This window comes from Citrus clementina, unplaced genomic scaffold (assembly GCF_000493195.1).
Source record: "Citrus clementina cultivar Clemenules unplaced genomic scaffold, Citrus_clementina_v1.0 scaffold_9, whole genome shotgun sequence".
Classification (NCBI taxonomy): Eukaryota; Viridiplantae; Streptophyta; class Magnoliopsida; order Sapindales; family Rutaceae; genus Citrus; species Citrus x clementina.
In genome coordinates, this window is record NW_006261964.1 from 18,582,944 (window position 1) to 18,604,281 (window position 21,338).

Sequence of the window (21,338 nt, forward strand, 5' to 3'; positions counted from 1 at the left end):
CGACGATGATGATGTTGAATCTTTTTTTTTTTCAGAACAGGAAGATTATGACGAACAAACTGCTTTTGTTCTTACAGAAGATCACTCTGACCCAGATAGTGTCTCAATAATCCAAACAATACAACAAACACACACAACCTAGCCAGTCGTACCAATTCCTTCAATCAAAATCCATCTTTTACCCGAAAATTTTGACAAACCAATTCTTGTCATTGGATTCATTGACACTGGAGCACAAAAAAGTATGCTCAATCCATCAATTCTTCCATCTCATTTTTGGGAAAAGCATAAAGAGTATTTCAGAGCAGCCAATGGTGAGTTATTCCAAACCAACTTGATTACCAAAAAACCAGTTGGTATTCAGTTTTTCCCAAATTGTGTTATTTGGATCAAAATTATTGGATCCACTCTACCTGATAAGGATCTTTTAATTGGGTTCGACATACTTCACCTGATTAAAAACCTTCACATTACAACCTCTGGCATTCGGTACAAGCAAATGTTTTAACCATACACTGATGTCCTGAGACTGTTTTCCATCTCAAACTCTCCCTCTTTTTATGACTCATTCAAAACCCAGTTTCTTCCTTTCTGTCCTGAAAGCCATAGTCAATTTTCACATCCATGTCCATTGTGGAAAAATAAAGACTTCTTCATTAAGCTTCCCTTTAAGCTCAACGAAGACATCAATCTTACCAAAGCTACCCATCCTGGTATGACACCATCTGATCTTAAATTAGCCCAACAAGAATGCTCTCAATTGCTTGAACAAGGGCTTATTGAACCCACAAATTCAGATTGGGCTTGTCAAGCCTTCTATGTGGAAAAATGGTCTGAAATAGTCCGAGGCAAAAAATGTCTTGTCATAGATTATCAGCCTCTTAACTGTTTTCCTCCGAGATGATAAATTCCCTTTGCCAAAAATTCAATCTTTGTTTGTCCATATTCGTGATGTTAAGGTCTTTTCCAAATTTGACCTTAAAGCTGGATTCTGGAAACTAGGAATTCATCCTGTTGATCGTCACAAAACTGCCTTTTGTATTCCAAATGCCCACTATCGGTGGAAAGTAATGCCATTTGGTCTCAAAGTAGCACCTTCACTTTTTCAAAAGGCCATGATCAAAATCTTTGAGCCCATACTCCATCATGCACTTATCTACATCGATGGTGTGCTCTTATTTTCTAAAGATCATGACTCCCATCAAGATTTACTTTCCTACTTTCTCAAGATAGTGGACTCACATGACATTATGCTTTCTGACAAAAAGAGCATCTTAGGCCAGGAATCTGTAGAATTTCTTGGAATGGTCATTAAAGATGGTCATTACCATCCTGGTCTACACATTGCTCAAGAACTGGTCCAGAAAACAAATTCAACAATTTCTAGGCATTGTGAATTATCTTCGGGATTTCTTCCCTCATGTGACAATCCACACCAGCCAGCTGTAAAAAATGCTTAAGAAATCTGCTCCATCATGGGGTCCCTCTCAGACTGCTGCAGTTCAACATCTAAAGAAGATTACCCAGCATCCTTTTCCACTAAAGATTCCCATTGAAGGACGGTGCATTCTCCAAATAGATGCAAGTGATGAGTACTGGGGTGCAGTACTTTTAGAAAAGCTTGATGGAAAAGAAGCTTACTATGCTCATGCCAATGGTCAGTTTAAAGAATCGGAAAAACACTATCACGTAATCTACAAGGAGATGTTAGTCATAAAATATGGAATTCAAAAGTTTAAATTTCATCTCATTGGCCATAATTTTCTTATCAGATTAGACAACTCCTCTTTTCCGAAAATTCTTAATTTAAAAAACAAGACACTTCCAGATAAACACCTTCTCCGTCTTAAGACATGGTTTTCCAAATATGATTTTTCAATCTAGCATATTAAAGGAGATCAAAATCTCATTCCTGATATGCTATCCAGGCCTCCATCTTCAGCCCCTCTTACTCTCATATCCTCCTCTGTTACAATACCAGTGATCTTCATGAATTCTCCTTTGCCAAACTCAGCCTTTACAAGGAAATCTTTCCCTTGTAATCTCACGTTTTCTAGTCCCTATCAAATCTAAGACTTTGCTAAGAAATTTGTTTTTTGGTACTTCATGAACATATATCATGCTCAGTCATATGGTTTTCCTAGTTTTCACCCTAATCACCTTTTTCTCACAAGACTTACCATTGACCCCTCCAAAAATATTACAGAAGATGAACTGTGGTACCTATGGTGCCTCACTGTTTCATATGCTACTAAGCTTATCTTCCCTGTACATACAATATTCAGACATCTCACTGACCCAACCAGAGCCCATTCTTTGTTATGGACTCTCTTGGTGGAGAAAAAAACTCAGCCTTATCATAAATCACCATCACCTCAATCTTCTCCCTGATCAAGAAGGTGAACAATTCACCTCAATCTTCATTGTCCATCGTCCCTACTTTCAACACCCTGTCACTAAAATCTTCTAGACACAGGACCAAGCCTATGAGTGGAAAACCATCCCTCATAGTTTTCCCCTGACACGTGACCTTAACCTTGTTTCTACCCTGAAAAACTACCTCCTTGAACTAAACCATGTTCAGCCCACACCAACCGACATTCAACATACCTCCTTTGGTCCATATCATGAATTTATGGCTGCAAAAAAAAAATCCCCATGTGTTGCTTCCGCTTGATCCTTTTTATAATGCTTCAATTGTGGCTTTTTTAAATCCTTGCATGGAAAGAATTAAATCCAAAGCCCAAAACCGCCATTTTCATGCTTCAATTAATAAGCCAATAATGATTTGGCCATGATTTCCTAAAGCCAAAAGGCTTTATTCTCTTTCCTTTCACGTGCTGGCCACTTTTGATTTGCAATCTTTGTTTTCCAATTTTGCTTTCATGTGATGGCTTGGCTTCCATTTTGGCTTCCATTTTGACTTCCATTTTCTAATTTTAGCTCCATGTGCAACATTAATTTTGCTTGGCCCATACAAGCTTTAATTAGAGAATATTCTTTATTTTCTAATTCCTTCCAATTCTTGATCTCTTGTGCACTTTTGACTCTCAATCTTCAATCAAATTTCTTTCCTGAATGCTCCGATTTAATTTCTCTTTAATTCCAGAATATACCTAAAATAACAAAATAAATAAAATTAAGATAAAAATTAACACAATAAAATATAATTTACTAAATAAAAAATTAACTAAAATAACTAGAATATTTAAGACCAAAACAAGAAAAAGATGGAGAAATTAATAGCAAAATATATGGAAAATATGCACTTATCACCTCACTAATGCCACTAATGCCTAATTTTAATGCTATAATCTCATATTTAATTATGCAACATTTTGTTTAGTGTCTTTTGGCTTCTTCGAACTTTATAAACATTAAGTATTTAAGATTTGTTATGTTTGGATTTTTTTTTATTATTTAACCAACATCCTCTTTAGAAATATTCTTGTGTTTTTTATTTTTTGACTTATTTGAGCTTTAGTATTGTGTGCTTCATGGAATACTCTTTTCTTCATTAGTTGAACAATGATAAAGATAGTTGGATGATAAGAGTTAGGCTTTGTAGGATGTGAGAGTTTGTTAATACCAAGAAGAATGGACAATTGATTAGTGTGAACATGATTTTTATTGATGAAAAGGTTGTATAAAAAATTCATTCTCCCATTGTTTTCTCCAATTTTTTTCCTAATTGTTTTACACTTAATGTAGCATTTTTTTTCATAGGAAAATCTAATGCATGCAACAATCAGGAAAAATTTAGTGATAAGGTTTAGGTACATGTTGAGTGATGGTTATTTGTACAGTGTCAAGAATTTGAAAGTTGTTTCAACTACAAGCGAGTACAGACCACTTTCAAATAAGTATAAGATTATTTTCTTCCTTATAACTTTGCTTACGAGGTTAGAAGAAGGAACTGTTAAGATTCCGATCAATGAATTCCAATTCATATCTCCGAATTTGATTGATATACGTGTGAATATTCGATAACCCAATCCTCTTAGGTATTTTTTTTAACTATTAATGTTTGTTAATCTTTAAGTGTATATTAGAAATTATTGATCCTTATGTTTTAACATGTTTATGTTATTTTATTGATCCATAATATTAAAGATGTTGTCAAAAGTTTATGTGGTGTGGGTGATGAGATTAAGGATAAAACTATCACAAGCACATAGGATGAGGGATATTCAGATCCTATTCAAGTTCCCGTCATACCCGTTACAAGAGCTCGAGCAAAGAAATTCAAAGAAGCGTTTAATGGTTTGATTCAAGCAACTTGGTCTCAATCAAATTCGTGGAGGCCCGTTGAAGGAATCGCATATGATAAATGCATGATTCAGGCTCTTGAAGTTTCCAAATAGTCACTTCCATGAAATAGGGAGTTGGCTTGCACATTATGGTGGGAAAATATATTATTTTTTTTCAGATACTTTCTTGTTTCTTGAGGAGGCTATTAGGGAAACAAATCAATTATTTCTATTTTAATCGCCTAGTTTCTATTTAATTGATGTAAGGCATTTAAGCCAATTAAGATCCTGATTTGATTTAGATTTTTTCCTATTTACTTAGATTAGGATTCTAATTTGGTTTAAATTCTTTCCTATTTACTTAGAATATGATTCTAATTTGATTTAGATTCTTTCCTATTAGGGAAGATTTAGATTCAGATTTGATTTTTGGGTTATGATTTATTTCCAAAAATTCTTGTAACCAACCTTATATAAAGTACTCGTATTCAATAAAGATATAAAGAAGTTTTTTTTATGCAATTGGTGAGAGAGTTAATTCTCTTTGGCTCTTTTTGAACTCTTTGAACTTATCAGATTTCCGTGGCGTTCAAACTCTTGACTTATCAATCAGACCATCCATAGCTGGTTGTGGCGTCTTCACATACCAAGGTTCGTGCTTTCAATAAGCATTGGGTCGAGGTTCCATTACATTCTTGGTTTACATTCGATCTTGGAAACTAAATTGATTAGGGTCGCGTCAGTTCTTGACGGGGTTCGTATCATTTGGTATTAGAGCTTAGGCTCCAAGGTCAGATCCATCTATCTTTATTGTTTTTCATTCTTGTTTGAATTTTTCATCTTGTTCTAATATCTATAAATAAATAAAAAAGGAATAGTGTTGTGTGAACAGTATTTTTAAGCTTTCCTTTTAAAATCAATTTTGCATCTTTGTGGTTTAATTCTCCTTAAATCTACAAGTTTTACCTATTCCTTTTCCTTAAAAAAAAAAGAAACTCCAATCTCCTCTTAAAATCTTTCATTTTTTTTCTTTCATTATTTGTGTCTTGGAAGTCCACAATAAGTTTTACCCCATCGGTGAAAATTTTGCCCAAAATCAAAACTTGACTTTCGTACACGTTGCCTTCTTACTCTTGAAATTAAATTCTCCTTAGTTGTCATCTTTGTGAATTGCTGCTGAAATCCTAATATTGGTTTGATTAGTTTGATAAGAACCGAGTGAGGATTACTAAAAGTGGAAAAAGGCAAGAGAGTGTGAGTGTATTAGAGGGTAAAAGCCAAATGAGTCATTTTTCTTGAGTGAAACACGTAAGGGAGTGAGGTGAGGTCCTTCTACATTATTTCCAACATTCTTTTGCAGATAATAGCTATGTCTCACAACCTAGAACGAAACACAAATGAAGAGGATCAATCTGCAACTACTCAGAATTTACAAATTCAAGCATTGATGGGAGAGATGAGAATGATGATGAAGGCTGAATTAGAGCTCATCCACGAGCATTTGGATCAGGTGGAGAACACACGTGCAGGGCAGCCACAACCCGTTCCCCAAACACATAGGAGAGAAAGAGCTCCAACTGAAGGAGAGATTGATAACTATTATAGGGATGAGTATGATGAAGGAGAGGACTCAATGGGTAGCTATAGGAGAGATAGACAAGGTAGGAGAGCTAGGAATAGAGAAGATGGATTGAGTGGCATAAAGATGAAGATTCCATCTTTTCAAGGAAAATCTGACCCAGAAGCATACCTTGAATGGGAGAAGAAAATGGAGTTCATATTTGACTGCCACAATTATTCAGAGGCAAAAAAAGTAAAATTGGTTGTGATTGAGTTTTCTAACTATGCTATTACTTGGTGGGATCAGCTTGTTATAAGCAGGAAGCGAAATAGGGAACGTCCAATTGAGACATGGGATGAAATGAAATCATTGATGAGAAGGCGTTTTGTACCTAACCACTATTATCGAGACTTGTACCAAAAATTACAACGTCTTACACAAGGTAGCCGAAGCGTTGAGGATTATTATAAAGAAATGGAGATTGCCATTATTGGAGCAAATGTGGAGGAGGATAGAGAAGCTACCATGGCACGAGTCTTAAATGGACTTAATCGGGAGATTACAGATAAGGTTGAGTTGCAACATTATGTGGAGATTGAGGAGATAGTCAACAACATCAAGATTGAGCAGCGACTCAAGAGGAGGGGTAACACTCGTGCAGCCATAGCTCGAGTTCTACTCCTTGGAAGCCGAGCTGTGTGAAACGAGACAAGAGGCCACAAGCATCTACTACACTTAAGCTAAGATTCGAGCCCTCCAAGCACAACACACAAGGTAACACCGTGACTCCTGCCATTAGGAATCGTGACATTAAGTGTTTTAAATGTCAAGGCAGGGGGCATATTGCAAGTGAATGTGCGAATAAAAGAGTTATGGTATTGCGGGACGATGGTGAGATTGTAACTGAAGATGAGACAGAAGAGAATGAGATACCACCATTAGAGGATGTCGAAGATGAAGAGTATATAGCCCTTGGGGAATTGACTTCAGTAGTGAGCTTTGAGTGTGCAAGTAAAGGAAGACGAAGTAGTGCAACGGGAAAACATTTTACATACTAGGTGGTACGTTCAAGACAAAGTATGTAGTATGATTATTGATGGAGGAAGTTGTACTAATGTTGCTAGTACTATCATGGTAGAGAAGTTAGGGCTTTCGACACTTAAACACCCACGGCCATACAAACTACAGTGGTTAAATGACAGTGGAGAGGTGAAAGTGAACAAGCAGGTACTAGTGACTGTTCGGATTGGCAAGTATGAAGATAAGGTGCTTTGTGATGTAGTGCTAATGCAGGCTGGACACTTGTTACTGGGCAACCTTGGCAATTCGACAGACGTGTGAAACATGATGGCTTCACCAACAAATATTCATTTGTATTTAATCAACGCAACATCACTCTTGTTCCATTGACACCAAAGCAGGTTTATGGAGACCAAGTGAGCCTACAGAGAGAGAGAAAAAGAGATTGAAATTCAAAAAGAGGCTGAGGAAAATGTGAGAGAAAAACAAAAAAAAATACGGCCATTGAGGAAAATTAGATGGAAAACAAAAGAATTTCTACGCGAGAGCCAGTGAGATAAAAAAAGCGTTGTTCTTACACCAGCCGATGATTGTACTTTTGTACAATGAGGCATTTTTAAACACTAACGAATTTGACCATACTTTGCCTAATTCTATTACTTTTCTTTTGCAGGAGTATGAGGATGTCTTTCCTGAGGAAACACTACATGGTTTACCTCTAATCCGAGGGATTGAGCATCAGATTGATTTGGTGCCCGGTGCAGCCATTCCAAATAGACCAGCCTATAGGAGCAATCCGGAGGAGACCAAGGAACTTCAAAGGCAGATTAATGAATTAATGGAAAAATGATACGTGAGAGAAAGCATGAGTCCATGTGCAGTTCCCGTTTTATTAGTTCCTAAGAAGGATGGGACGTGGAGGATGTTTGTTGATTGTCGAGCCATCAACAATATAACAATAAAGTATTGACATCCCATTCCTAGGCTAGATGACATGCTTGATGAATTACATGGGTCTTGTGTATTTTTCAAAATTGATTTGAAAAATGGATATCATCATATTAGAATGAAAGAAGGAGATGAATGGAAAACTACTTTTAAAACAAAATATGGTTTGCATGAATGGTTAGTCATGCCTTTTGGTCTGACTAATGCCCCAAGCACTTTTATGAGACTTATGAATCATGTCTTGCGAGCTTTTATTGGCAAGTTTGTTATTGTTTATTTTGATGATATCCTCATTTATAGTAAAAACATAAACGATCATGTAGTGCATTTGAAATCTGTTTTAGATGTGCTTAGAAAAGAAAAGTTGTTTGCTAACCTAAAGAAGTGTGCTTTTTGCACCGACAAACTTGTGTTTCTAGGATTTGTTGTGAGTGCACAGGGTATACAGGTTAATGAGGAAAAGGTACGTGCAATCCAAGAGTGGTTGAGTCCCACAAGTGTAAGTAATGTGAGAAGTTTTCATGGGCTTGCTAGTTTCTATCGATGATTTGTGAAACACTTTAACACATTAGCCGCACCGCTTATTGAAGTAATAAAAAAAGATGTTGGATTCAAGTGGGGAGAAGCGCAAGAGAAGGCATTTCAAATAATCAAGCAAAAGTTGACCAATGCTCCTTTATTGTCTTTGCCTAACTTTAATAAAACATTTGAAATTGAATACGATGCCTCAGGTATTGGTATTGGCGCAGTCCTAATGCAGAAAGGACAACCAATTGCTTACTTTAGTGAAAAGTTGAGTGGGGCAGCCTTAAACTACCCTACTTACGATAAGGAATTGTATGCATTGGTTCGAGCGTTAGAAACGTGGCAGCACTACCTATGGCCTAAGGAGTTCATGATTCACACCGATCATGAGTCCTTGAAACACCTTAAAGGCCAACACAAGTTGAACAAGAGACATGCTTGATGGGTAGAATTCACTAAGACATTTCCATATGTCATTCGTTTCAAGCAAGGTAAGGAAAACATTGTTGCAGATGCGCTTTCCCGCAGGTATGTCTTAATCTCAACACTTAATGCTAAACTACTTGGTTTTGAACATATTAGGGAATTGTATGCTAATGACCATGATTTTAGTGTTGAATACCAAGCTTGTGAAAAGACCGTAGTCGGTAAATACTTTAGGCATGATGGCTATTTATTTTAGGAGAATAAACTGTGTGTGCCTAACTGTTCTTTGAGAGATTTGTTAGTAAGAGAATCCCATGGAGGAGGGTTACTGGGGCATTTTGGAGTTGTAAAGACTCTAGCAGTTTTACAGGAACACTTCTATTGGCCACATATGAAACGAGATGTTGAAAGACTTTGTGGTAGACGTGTTACTTGTAGGCAAGCCAAATCGAAAGTGCAACCTTATGGCTTATACACCCTTTGCCAATACCTAGTGCACCTTGGACTGATATTTCGATGGATTTTGTACTAGGTTTACTAAGGTCTAGACAAGGGAAAGACTCAATTTTTGTGGTTGTAGATAGATTTTCAAAGATGGCACATTTTATTCCATGTCACAAAACAGATGATGCTTCTAATGTTGCTGACCTATTCTTTAGGGAGATTGTGAGGTTGCATGGTATGACTAGGACAATTGTTTCTGATAGGGATGCTAAGTTTTTAAGTTGCTTTTGGAAAACCTTATGGGTTAAGTTAGAAACTAAGTTGTTGTTTTCAACTACTTGTCACCCTCAAACTGATGGTCAAACAGAAGTTGTGAATAGAACTTTATCTACTTTATTGCGAGCTATCATTAAAAAGAACATCAAAACTTGGGAAGATTGTTTACCACTTGTTGAGTTTGCTTATAATCGTTCCGTTCATTCTGCTACTAAGTATTCACCGTTTGAAATTGTTTATGGTTTTTATCCTTTAATCCCATTGGATTTAACTCCATTACCTATTTCTGAGTGTGTTAACTTAGACGGCAAGAAAAAGGCTGAAATTGTTAAACAAATACATGGGAGGACGAAGTTCAACATTGAGCGGAGAATTGAGCAATATGCTAAACAAGCCAACAAAGGGCGACATAAACTAGTCTTTGAACCCGGCGATTGGGTGTGGTTACACATGCACAAGGAACGATTTTCGGAACGAAGGGACTCTAAGTTATTACCTCGAGGGGATGGCCCATTCCAAGTTTTGGAACGGATCAATGACAATGCATACGAATTGGATTTGCCTGGTGAGTACAATGTAAGTGCTACTTTTAATGTTTCTGATTTGAGTTCTTTTGATGTTGGTGATGATTTGAGGACAAATCCTCTTCAAGAGGGGGGGAATGATGAGATTAAAGATAAAACTATCACAAGCACATGGGATGAGGCATATTCAGATCCTATTGAAGTTCCCGTTAGACCCGTTACAAGAGCTCGAGTAAAGAAATTCAAAGAAGCGCTTAATGGATTGATTCAAGCAACTTGGGCTCAATCAAATTCGTGGACGCCCATTGAAGGAATCACACATCAGGCTCTTGAAGTTTCCAAATAGTCACTTCCATGAAATAGGGAGTTGGCTTGCACATTATGGCGGGAAAATATATTATTTTCCTTTTTCAGATACTTTCCTGTTTCTTGAGGAGGCTATTAGGGAAACAAATCAGTTATTTCTAATTTAATCGCCTAGTTTCCATTTAATTGATGTAAGGCATTTAAGCCAGTTAGGATCCTGATTTGATTTAGATTCTTCCCTATTTACTTCGACTAGGATTCTGATTTGGTTTAAATTCTTTCCTATTTACTTACATTAGGATTATGATTGAATTTAGATTCTTTCCTATTAAGGAATATTTAGATTTAGATTTGATTTTTGGGTTAGGATTTATTTCCAAAAATTATTGTAACCAACCTTATATAAAGTACTCGTATTCAATAAACATATAAAGAAGTTTTTTTTATGCAATTGGTGAGAGAGTTAATTCTCTTTGGCTCTTTACGAACTCTTTGAACTTATCTGATTTTCGTGGCGTTCAAACTCTTGACTTATCAATCAGACCATCAATAGCTGGTTGTGGCGTCTTCACATACCAAGGTTCATGCTTTCAATAAGCATTGGGTCTAGGTTCCATTCCATTCCTGGTTTAGATTCGATCTTGAAAACTAAATTGATTAGGGTCGCGTCAGTTCTTAACGGGGTTAGTATCAGTGGGTGATATTAAGATCGTTGGAGCTGGTTAGAAAAAAAGAGATATAAAAGTTCTAATAGATTTGCAAGTTGAATATAATTTGGAACTTATCAACAACTACAAAATGTATAAGGTCTGTACACTTACAATATACACATTAATATATATTTTTAAAGCTAACAAAAAAATAATTAACTTTCATAAATAACATTAGTTTTATAAGGCTGCCTTATCTTTAGAAAAAAAAAATCAATTCATATTTTTTATTAGTTTCATCATGTGCAAAGTAAAAAAAAAGAATAATACTAAATTTTTTTTTCAAAGCCGAGCGAATGACAGTTCTATTTCCTAGGATATATATAAAGCTGGGACTAAAAGAACTGATGTGGCATCACTATTTCTCATCTTTTTATATTCTCTATTATCTAATATATTCATCACTATTCCTCATCTTTTTATATTTTCTATTATCTAATATATTCAACAATATGTAACCATTAAAATTATTAATTATAAGCCTTAGAAATATTCATTTCTTTTATTATGCTAGCAATTAAACATTCGTAGCTTAAAATACATTAATAACTAATTAATATAGGAAGGAATGCTCATTCATATTCCCTCAACAATATATAAAGTTGGGACTAAAAGAGTTTATGTGGCATCACTATTCCTCATCTTTTTGTATTCTCTATTATCTAATATATTCAACAATATGTAACTATTAAAATAATTAATTATAAGCCTTAGAAACATTCATTTCTTTTATTATGCCAGCAATTCAACATTTGTGGCTTAAAATACATCAATCAACATGGGAAGGAAGACTCCTTCATTTTCCCTTAGCAATGCCACTATCAGGCCCTAAATAATATAGGAAAGAAGGCTCCTTCATCTCCCCTTAACAATGCCACTACCAAGACATAATTTTAATGTCATAATCCTATATTTAATTATGCAACCTTTTGTTTAGTGCCTTTTGGCTTCTTCAAACTCTCTAAACACTAAGTATTTATATTTGTTATGTTTGAATTTTTTTTTATTATTTAACCAACATCCTCTTTAGAAAGATTCTTGTGTTTTTATTGTTTGACTTATTTGAATTTTTAGTATTGTGTGCTTCATGGAGTACTATTTTCTTCATGAGTTGAACAATGATGAAAATAGTTGGACGATAAGGGTTAAGCTTTGTAGGATGTAGGAGTCTGTTAATACCAAGAAGAATGAAAAATTGATTAGTGTGGATATGATTTTTATTGATGAAAATGTTGTATAAAAAATTCCTTCTCCTATTGTTTTCTCTAATTATCTTTTTTTTCCCAATTGTTTCACTTAAGTTAGCTTTTTTTTTTTCATAGGAAAATCTAATGCATGCAACAATCAGGAAAAATTAGTGACAAGATTTAGTCACATGTTGAGTGATGGTTTTTTGTACAGTGTCAAGAATTTGAAAGTTGTTTCAACTACAAGCAAGTACAAACCACTTTAAAATCAATATAAAATTATTTTCTTGGTTATAACTTTGCTTAAGAGATTAGAAGAAGGAATTATTAAGATTTCAATCAATGGATTCCAATTCGTATCTCCGAATTTAATTGATTTATGCGTGAATGATAACACAATCCTCTCAGGTATTTATTTTAATTATTAATGTTTGTTAATCTTTAAGTGTATATTAGAAATTATCGATCCTTATATTTTAACATTTATGTTATTTTTCCATATGATATTAGAGATGTTGTCGGAAGTTTATGTGGTGTTAGTGATATTGAGATCGTTGGAGCTAGTTGGAAAAAAAGGAATATAAAAGTTCTAACAGATTAGTAAGTTGAATATAATCAAGAAAACTATGATTATATATATTTTTAGTTATTGTTTTATCATAAGAATTGATCGACAGTTTGACTTCACTAATCTTATTAGTTATTACCTAATTTTAATTTTTTTTCAATGAATACATCCAATATTTGTTTGAAGAAAAACCGTTAAAAATACAATGAAAAATGGTATAGGCCTTAGAAATTATTCAACGTATTCACAAGAAAAAATGATAATACTAAATTTTTTTTTCAAAGCCACGCGAAACACGGTTCTATTTCTTAGTTAGATATAAATGTTGAGATTCTTATTCTCTATCATTGTTGTTTTAACTTTTATCAAATAGATGGCAACGTGTTAGGTGTCTAAGATATTTTATTGTATTTATGTGGACTTTCAATTATTGAATTATTTATTAATATATTTTTAAAGGGATTTATTTATTAAATTTGAAAAGTAGAGGTGGAAAACATCTAGCCCTAATCACTTTTACATCAATACAGTGAAAATAAGGCTGCGTATCAAGAACATAAAGCCGCCATCTTTCTTTATGACTACACGAGCATCTCAAAGACAAAAAAGGCGATTGTCACCTGCAAATAATAGATTACAAAGGGTTATTTCTCCATTTTAACTATTATTATTATTACATTAAAATCTCAATGAATTTATATTTTTTATTAAATAATATATTTTTTAAATCTCGAATTGGTAACGTACTAATTATAAGTCATTTAATTAATATTTACTTAATTAATAAATATTTTTAATATATTAATTTATTGAGTTTATATATACAATACTACACATAAATTTTCATAATTAAATTTTATTAAAAAAATCGACGGAATATAAAGACACATCCAGACTTATCGGTATTATAGATAAAAGAGACATATATAAATTAAAACACAAAATAAATTCATGTGTGCTTATATACCGATTTTACAATTTTTAAAACCATTGTAATAAGGCAGTGGCTACGGTGGAGCTGTTCCACTGTAGAGCACTGATGATAACTATTAGATAATAGCAATAAGTACATATTTAATATTTATTTATATGATCATACGGTCATTATTAATGTTTCACTGTATAGTAGTTCCAACATAGCTGGACCTAACAAGACAACTTTCAAATTATCTTTGATTTTCGTATAATTTGTTCAATAATCAAGGATCTCTTACCAAGTCATCATGTTAGTATTGGAAACATTAAGATTCAAAAGATAAGCATATAGATTAGTAGATTACTCGTAATCAAAGGGTAATTTAAAAATAACACAAAGAATGCCTCAATCTTGCTCAAGCTTACTCAATCAAACTCCAGCCGTTTTAAATTAAAATTACCGAAGCCTTCTTGCGAAGCACACATAATCTCCAGAGCAGACAAAAATAAAAAATTAAAGGGAAAATTTGTGTGCCTGAAACTGCCCATACGTGTATGTTGGCTGTTAGACAACCAAGGAGGTCAGCTAGAGTTTCAAAGCCTAGCAGCAAGCTTGTGGACTTTGTTTGACCATGCAAACCATGCCCATGCAAACCATGCAATCATTCTCCCACGTAACTCTTTCATGCGAGTTAGTTGGAACAAGAGCACGGGAGGAATTGATATTGGAGTAAAAGTCTACGTCCAAGTTGTTGCGGAAAAGTTAGTTTATTTTTCTGTTTTGTTTTTATCTAGTTGTTAATAAGGATTTGATGTGGCTGGAGCCAAGATTTTGGGCTACAAGTTAGTAGTATCCTTTATGTTTTTCTGTATAAATAAGTAGCAACCAAGACGAATAAAGGGGGAAAAAAATTAGTTAAACAAATACTGGTTGTTCATACCATAAACTGAACAAATATCAGGCATTGCTTTTCTGTATTTGATCGGGACCTATCATTGGCATTGGCGCAATACCAATAAATTGATTAAACAAAAGTAAAACAACTGTGTAAGCCACTAGTTAGCTTACTGGTGGCATGGTTGCCTACTCTCTTCATCTTGAAGTTGAAAGTTATCAGTTTTTTACGTGTATTTTGGGAGTAATCTTGCTCTTTTTTTAATCGTATCTTCCGGGCATTTCAAATATTCTACTTTACATCAGTCTATTTTTAGATGTACATATACGTTTCAAAAAAGTAAATGAAAATAAAAAACTTCACTGTATAATAAAATTATTTTATAGTAATATTTTATATAGAAATAACTTCTATCTAGTCAAAGAAAATTTTGATTCTAATTTAATTTAATTATAGATCAAAGTAAACTCTATAGTGTAATAAATTATAATTTTGTAGATTTTTCTTAAGCAACTTACCTCTACATAATAATAATTATATGTATATTATAAAAATATATATACTATATTCCATTAAATATTTTAGATAAAATAAAATATGTTTTTTTAAAGTTGTTTGGGAAATAGTTAATTTCATAAACTTTTTAAATTACTCTGCTTATTTCTACCACTATATACATATTAGTTTTTTAAATTAGATCTATCTATTTTAATATTTATACGTTAGATTTGACATGCTCCAATAATTAATTATCAATATAGTAGCATATATATACACGCACTTTACTACTATATCACTTGATCCAATAATAATTACGTTAAAATAATAGTTTTTATAACTATATATCTATTAAAATATAACTTTTTTTTGTAATAAAATTAATTTGGTTCAACACCGTCACGTTTGAGAGATTTTATTGTATTTAGTTTTTCTGGCTGTAAATTAGAGATGACGCAAACGCATGGAGCAAGTTGTGGTGGTATCTAGCATGCTGCCGATTAAACAAAAACATCCAACCATTTATACTTTGAAAGTCATTTTGGTATAAGGCCCCCATTTTTCTCGTGATTCATCATCTCTCTGTCTAGTCTCTAGAAAGAGGTAATCCATACTTGCAGTTGGACTCTTTTTAATTTATTAGCTTGTATTTTTTTTTTCAATTTTTGGATAGAATTTAAAAGTCAGTTGAATTGAGTTGAGGGATCTTGGGGAGCAGAGCAAAGCAGAGGAGATCGATTATGGGAGATTCTGATAAAGAAGGAGAGTATGAGGTGGATGATTTGAGAGAAGGATTCAGATCATCGAGAGGAAGCAGATTCAATTTGATTGCAAATCAGTTTGGATTTGGATTTGGATTTCGAAGAAACTTCAGCGGACATCTTTAATCACTGGTATCAGACATTTCTCCAAAGGCTCAGTCATTCATCCTGATAACAGGTCTGTCTGGTTTCTCTCTCTGTGTGGAAATTCAATCTCTTTTTTCAAAATAAATAATTGTTGGGGAAAAATCAGGTTTTTAAAATTTTATAAAACCTTTTGAAGGACCGCTCTCATATAATATATAGGAATACGTAATCCAAAAATCGTACCTTGAAAATCTGAGTTGGCTTTTTCCGCTGAAGTGATTTAGGCTCCTAGATCACGATCCGCCACCACCACTCCTGTTAGATCACGATCCGAGACTTTGGCATGGTTGCAACCATTGCTTTTGTGTACCATCCTCCTGGCATTAAGTTTTTCATCGGCCCAAAGTATACATTTTCAAGTTTGAGGTGAAAGGGTAATACTTCCCGCCACTATTCTACACGTGTTTGCTTTTTATTGGCTAACGCTACTGCCGTCATAAAACTGCGTCACTACTGACTAAGCCGAACATCTTTAAATTAAATGTAATGTCAGTGAGTGTCCCTGCTTTCTAATGCTTTTTCAAGTTGTGTCCAAAATAAAATCCTCAATCCACAGTTATAATTTATAAATAATTAAAATTTTGATTTTCTTAAGAACTTATATTTATTTGTTCTATTGAATTCCAAATTGTGCAATGAAATATTGATGATGAGTTTTGCATGTGCTTAGGGAGATACAATTGAGTGCACGTGCTGTAAATTTTAACAAATAAACTTTTCGTTTTGGCATTTGCATAGAGAATTCAAATGTATTGGTGGAATTGATTGTAAAATGCCAAATATCTGATTTCAGTTGTTCGGTAACCTACTACAATGTGGGAATAATGTTGCTACTTTCACGAACTGAAAACTCAGTTCTTTTGTTGAAAGATTTTTCAAAGAAAATTTGTGATACTTCATAATTCATGAATTGTGATTTCAAAAAAAATTAATAATTTTTTTTCTAAAAAAAAATTGGGGGCAATTAAGGGGGAGGAAATATCTATAAAAAAAGTTAAAAAATAATTGAAAAATTGTGTCCAATTTTTTAACAATTGTTATTCGTACGTCAATTTTACACAATTCAACAATTACCCTTTTTGGTCTTGGGATTAAGTGATATTTAGTTTTCATTTTTCAAAATATTTTTATAATTAACTTTTTTTTGTTCAGAGAAATACACAAAAGTTTCAGGGTAAAACCACAACTCTTTTTGATTGGGAAAAAAAATCGCTTCCTTACTTTAGGGGATGGGAGTAAATTTATTTATTTATTTTTAAATTTTTTTAAAGTATATTTGGCCTTTACTGACAAAATGGGTCAATGAGTCGTGTTTGTGTCGTGTTAATTTTGCGTCGTATTAAATTTAGGTCGATACAAACATGTCTCATTTAGTAATCGTGTCAAAATTGTTGAGACACTAACCTGACACAGAAAATAAACAGGTTACCCAACTAACTTACTTTATATCTATATACTTAACAAAATTTCATCAAACATTTAGAGATTGTTATATACATATCTACCAATATTTTATACATTTACACTATTGAAATTCTAAATCTATATAAAATCTTATAAATAAATGACTGTATATTTGTTCATCCTTCCAAAACAAAAAGAAAAGAGAGAATCATGTTTAATATTTGAGTTTTTATGACAAGAACCTACATATAAATTTAGAGTAGAAAATATAATGATGTCATTGGTCGCGTAAATGGGTCAAAAGCTTTAACCTTAATTTGACAAGAAAAAAAAAATTATGTTGACTCAGACCTGATTCATTTAATAATCGTGTCCAATTTGATGATTCATCCCCATTTATTCGTGTCTTACATGCGTCAGGTAATCAAGTCGTGTTAAATTTTATCAGTTCTACTTTCAAGTACGCCTAGATTTAGTTTGTTAGAGGATAGATATCTATAATAAGAGAAAAATTTGAGTGGGATGGTCATAGACTCGGTTAGTGGGTCATAAGTTTGTAGATCCACTGATGATTTTACATAAGGATCGAATACTTTGCTACATTGCAGAGTTTTAAATTGTTGTACTATGGTGGTGAGATAATTCTATACAAAATTTTCTCCCACAATAGATAAAATGTAAACTACTAAATAGAAAAAAAATCATGCATAATATATTTTTTAATATTATATACAATACAACCAAAGTCTAACACGTAGTAAAAATATTTAATTAAAGCTTAACAGATAATTGAAGCCCACTAAGCTTAGGATAAAAAATCAAAGGAAATACTCCCACAACTATTAGGGAGATTGAAGCCCTCTTTGCATGAGAATTAAGGAAAGAGGAATGCCAACCAATAAAATATTTTTAAAGATAAAAAATAGATAAAGTTCAAATTAATTTTTAATCCCACGTCCTCTAGTATACATCTTTTATTTTTCAGTACCATATAGTATAAATATTAATGTAACACATTAAAATATAACATAAATAATAATAACAAGTATTCTATATTATTAGTCTGAATAATGGTTCAAAATTTAGGTAATTTTAAGTAAAGAATCTAAATTAAAATATATACGAAATATAAATAATGGAGTTAAAGATTAAAATGATGACTGCAGGTGGTATCGGATATGGACAAAATTCATACTGATATCGGCATTATATTCATCGTTCTTCACACCAACGGAGTTTGCATTCTTCAGGGACTACCAGAGAACCTCTTTATATTGGACATTGCAGGACAGATTGCTTTCCTAGTTGACATCATCTTGCAATTTTTTCTTGCTTATAGAGATAGCCAGACCTATCGTTTGGTCTACAAGCGCACCCCTATTGCTCTTAGGTAATTCAAATTTAATTTAATTTATTTGCTTCCTCTCTCATTCTCTTACTTCTAACTAAGTAATTAATTTTAAATTCTCTTTGCATCGCAGGTACTTGAAATCTAGTTTTATCATTGATTTACTCAGTTGTTTGCCCTGGGATGTTATCTACAAGGTATTATTATTTCTTGATTGTACTACTTTTATAGTGCATAAATATTTGGTTATAACTCATCCTTAAAAACCGAGAAATTTACACCAATAGCCATAACAATTTTGGCTTTTTTCATTTTAATCCCCCAAACAAATTACTATCAACATTAGCCATAAAAGACCCTTTTAGACCAAAATACCCCTCTCTCTCATCTCTCCCCCAACACTCTCTTTCACCCATCTCTCCCAAACCGAACAAACTCCCATCATCCGCGGCAGCTTCATCCCTCGTCGGCGGTGGCTTCATCCCTCTTTGGCATCCGATCTACCATCTACAGTCTTCAATAAAATCTAGGTTAGCTATTTTTTTTATTTTCATTAATTTAAAATGAAATTTTAGAATAATAATGGTGGTGGTGGTGGTGGTGGTGATTGTGGTGGTTGTTGTTGTTTTGGGAGTGTTTCTTTCTCAATTTGGGAGTGTTTCTTAAGGAGGGAACCGTTGCCCAGCGAAGGGCGCTAGAGCGCGCGCCGCTCTCCCAAGCGACGGGCGCTAGCTCGCGCCCATCCCTGGGCAGCAGCGCACGTGCAAATGGGTGCTGTTTCACCAATTTGGTGCGACAGCAAGCCCCTCGCACCAAATCTGGTGCGACAGGCTGCCTGTCGCACCAAATTACAGTGGCTTTATAATTTTTTTTCCGTCAAGTAAATTTATTTTATTTTTGTTGTAAATGCAATGTAATAATGTTATAAATATTACAAATACATGGCGAAATCAGAATCGTCTGATATCGAAGTACGCAGGATGTATTTTCGTTATGCCGATCACTTTCCGGGTCGAATTTCGAGCATGTGTAATTTATCTTCGGTCGTAAAAGCCATCGATGAAAAATTAACAAAGCGGCAGTTGAATATGTTCAAGAAGGATATATTTGGGCATTTCTTGGAGTGTCAAAGTTTTCCATTTAGTGGGGTAATTTTGCACAATCTTTTATTAAGGCAAGTGGCCCATGAAGAAGATAGTCGTGAGGATTAGTTATGGTTTCAAATTGGTGAGCATTTGATTCGCTTGTCAATTGTAGAATGGTGCCTGGTTACTGGACTTCCACGATATAGCCCCTTCAGATGAGTACCATCTACAGTAATGACAGGCCAAATGTACTGCATAAAACCCTTGATGGAAGATCCGAGTGCTACAAAATAGTACAAGAAATTACCATCTCCATCCTGCTCTAGGTGAGTGACTGTACCCTCATTCGCTGTAGTTAGTACATGAGAGTATTTAGGGAGCAAGTTGTATGACTTCGCAGGGTTGCCTTGAACTATTTCAAGACCAACTTCTCTCGCCCGATATGCCTGCTGGTATGTTAACTGAACACCGTATTCCTGTTGCATATATGCTCTTATGTCATTCGGAGTATAAATTCTCTTGTCTTGAATATATTTTTCTGCGATAATATGGCCGACAACCCGGCTCCTTACTTGATGACATCCATAAACCAATACCTCATTATGATAAGTGTGTACATTATCAATTTTCCGCACCACCCAAGGAACATTTTGCTCGTTCAAACTTCTAGTTGCTCGAATACACCATTTACATGATTCTGAACAACAGTGAGCCTCGAAACATGTCGTTGTAGACCGTGCAATCTTGAAATCAAACTTATCCCTAAAGGCAACCTTGCGTAGTTGTAATATAAACTCATTCTTCTCAGCAAATAGCTTACCCACATTGATATCATCTGAGTCACAACTGCTAACAAAGCTTGGAGCAACCATGTTCGAAGACAAAGTTGGAGCAAGACTTGTGAGGGGGTCAATTCTCGTTCATGATCGAACCATAGAAGGAATAGGTCTATTGCCTCTGTTATTCACAGAAGTATTGTCTTCACACTCATCCTCATGCTGAAACGACGGAACATTCGAAGGACCGGCTCCTCCATCATCACCATCATTATTGAAATGAGTGCCCCTCATATTATTATAAGGTTCTACGCAAACATTATCCCCCTCTGTCTCATCATGAAAGTCATTATTATCCTGAAAATCATTGTTGTGATACAGAGAATACCGTTGCTCCAACGACGTCGTTATTGGAAATACCGTTGCTCCAACATCCTGTAACGTAACGCCGTTATCATCAATGTTGTCATAATTGTCGTGGATTGGAGAGTAATATTGCTGCAGCGATATTGTCCTTGGCAACACCTCTTCTTCATTATTAGGGCCAGACATATTTGCTCTAAACGAAGTTTCTGTTTCAACATGTGGCTCAATACCTTCGCTCGGAACTCGAGGTGATGTGGTCACGAATATAGGAATGCATCTAAAATTGGCTACGTCGAATGCCATATGTAACACAACCCTCACCATTTCATCATCAAATATATCCACAGGCAGTGCACATACACGATATAATGTGTTACTAGACCTCAAAGTTGTCTTC

At 34.2% G+C, this 21,338-nt stretch overlaps 1 pseudogene; it reads left to right on the plus strand.

The window, feature by feature from the left end:
- Window positions 1-1,452: 1,452 nt before the first annotated feature.
- Window positions 1,453-10,591, plus strand: LOC112099529 (annotated as a pseudogene).
- The last annotated feature ends 10,747 nt before the right edge of the window (window positions 10,592-21,338 follow it).